Source organism: Pundamilia nyererei, unplaced genomic scaffold (genome assembly GCF_000239375.1).
Source record: "Pundamilia nyererei isolate P.nyererei 1_Seehausen unplaced genomic scaffold, PunNye1.0 scaffold00546, whole genome shotgun sequence".
NCBI classification, from domain to species: Eukaryota; Metazoa; Chordata; class Actinopteri; order Cichliformes; family Cichlidae; genus Pundamilia; species Pundamilia nyererei.
The window spans coordinates 34,655-37,013 of NW_005187947.1; the positions used below are offsets into that span (position 1 = coordinate 34,655).

General features: G+C 39.1%; 1 protein-coding gene across 1 annotated transcript in view; it reads left to right on the top strand.

The window, feature by feature from the left end:
- hspa9 (heat shock protein 9) overlaps positions 1 to 2,359 on the top strand; it is a 20,543-nt gene that overhangs the window by 10,117 nt on the left and 8,067 nt on the right. The gene's annotated exons all lie outside the window — the stretch shown is intronic.

Below are 2,359 nucleotides of genomic sequence, written 5' to 3' on the forward strand. Positions count from 1 at the left end.
TAATTCTGCTTTTTCAGCTTTTTTTCAGCAGACATCTTCAGCGTTAAGGCATCAACACAGCATTTTCGCAGGAAATGCAAATTTTTTTCTAGTTATTCTTCAAGTTGCCACTTTCTTTGCCGCTTAACTACTCCATCAGTTTTCAGCTGATTTTCTCAGTTCAAACTCTAAACTGTTCTGCTCTTTCTGCTAATGCCTGCTATGACTTTTGGTACTTATAACTATTATACTTTTTAAAATATTACACTTTTTTCCTTTAATTTGTCCCATTGAAATGAATGGGAAACTTCCACAATTCTGCTAAAACTTGCTTGTTGTTGAAACTTAACTACTTACTCATACTTTCACCTAGAAACTCCATTCAAACGTTAAAACGTTCTCAGATCATTGGGCTATTCCTGTGTGATTCAGCTTTTTTTTTTAATTTTTTTTTAATTTTTTATATCTTTTACCATTTTAATTAAATCCTCTTTAAGTTTTCAGTTGCAGCTTTGTGATTTTTGAGAAAATACATGCGTTGTTATGGTTGCTATGCAATTAACTCAGAGTGAGCACTTGTCCTTTTTCAGTTTTCTCTTCATGTCTGAACAACTTCTTGCTACTCACTCAATTTTCACTTAACCTCCACAAATTATACATCAAAACGTAGGTATTTTTGCTGGCTTTCAGAAAATGTCACTATCACTGTTGTGGAAGTTACAGATTTTTATCAAATCGCCTCAGAGCAACACAATGTTTGAAATATGAATGTCTCCATAGAAAGTGAATGGGGACCGCTGGAACTCTCTGAGAGGCATTTTCAAATCATCATATCTCTTTAACAAAGCAAAGTTAAGACATGAGGCTTGTGCCAATTCATCTTCAGACCCTGCTGACGCTCACGGTCGATGCAGTTTTTACAGTCATCTTACCGTTGAGCCATAAATTAGCTTCAACAAAGGGCAGCTAGCCACCGGTGTATTTACATGCGGGAAAAAGACACATGCGAGGCGGCCGCCGATCGACCGGTGGTGGCTAACGCGGAGCTCAAACAGATGGCAGCCATGGATCAGGGAAATTGAAGGCAGGAGAAGCCGGTTAACTGAATTTCAGGTAAGAAGTTATGAACTGCACTCTATTTGGGTCGGATATAAACAGAGTTTAGGTGTAGTTTATTTTCATTGTGTTAACTTTTTACAATCAGTTACAATAAGTCGTACTGCGTGCTAGCTGGCATGACGCAGTTTCTATACAGCTGTGTGCGCGCTAAGTTACTGATGTTGAATTTTATTTTATTCATAAGGGTTAGTTCGTAGAGTTGCAAACCGTTCCGTACAAACTGAATCGTCCCGCATTCAGAGAAAATATTACGCGTTTCGTATTGAGCTGAAAAGGAACACAGTTTGTCCCGTACTTCAGGTAGAACGGAAGAAGACACAAAGCTGGATTTATTCTGTCGTTACTCAGGCTCCCCTGTCATTCTCTCGCCTGTTGCAACTTCAATCATGAAACTGATCAATGATCGGCTTTTCTCTCTTGTTTGTTTATCGCGCTAAACAACAGCAGCATGTTTAAGCTTGATCAGCTGTTGTTAAATTCATTTGATTTTAATTTCTAGTATCAGCTGATGTTTGCTGGAGCCACAGCTGTAAAAACGGCTGGTCCAAACCAGGAGATGTCCTTACTGAATCATCAGAGCTGAACTGGTGATGGAGAAACAGGTTTACCTTTTAGGTGACATGAATGAGTTGAAGGGAAGTCATGAACTGTTTCTGAGAGACAACTAACACCAAGCTCCTTTTTTGAGTAGCTGACAACTGGTAACTGTGCAGGGGCGGATCTAGCAAAGCTTTTGCCAGGGGGCCAGGTAGGGCATTAACAGGGAAAGGGGGACACAAAGATATACTTTTCTTTCTTACTCTCATATAAAATATTAAGCTTTTATTAAATAGTTATCTGAATCTTATAACCAAAGTTTGTATAATAATACACAAGATTGGCTGTAGATCATTGTTAATCATTCAGAACACTGTAAAAATAACAAAAAACAAAAAGTGAATGCAAAAGTGCATAAATATTTATTTTACGTGTTTGATGTGTGTGGTATGCAGTGCCGCTGCAGGGGAGGTGGACCCACGGGCGTAAAGTCTGTGATCTCTCGGCTGTTTTTTTTGGTGTGTGTCGGGCTGTGAGATGAAAAGCTACAGCCGGCTGTGTGGGTACACCAACCATGTGTAAAAAGTGGTCCATAATGTAATGCTTCCTGTAAAATAGTCAGATGTCTATTCATATTAATGTACAGAATTCACCTGCTTACTGCTACTACTGCACATTCACTCAGTGTGTGTGTGTGTGTGTGTGTGTGTGTGTGTGTGTGTGT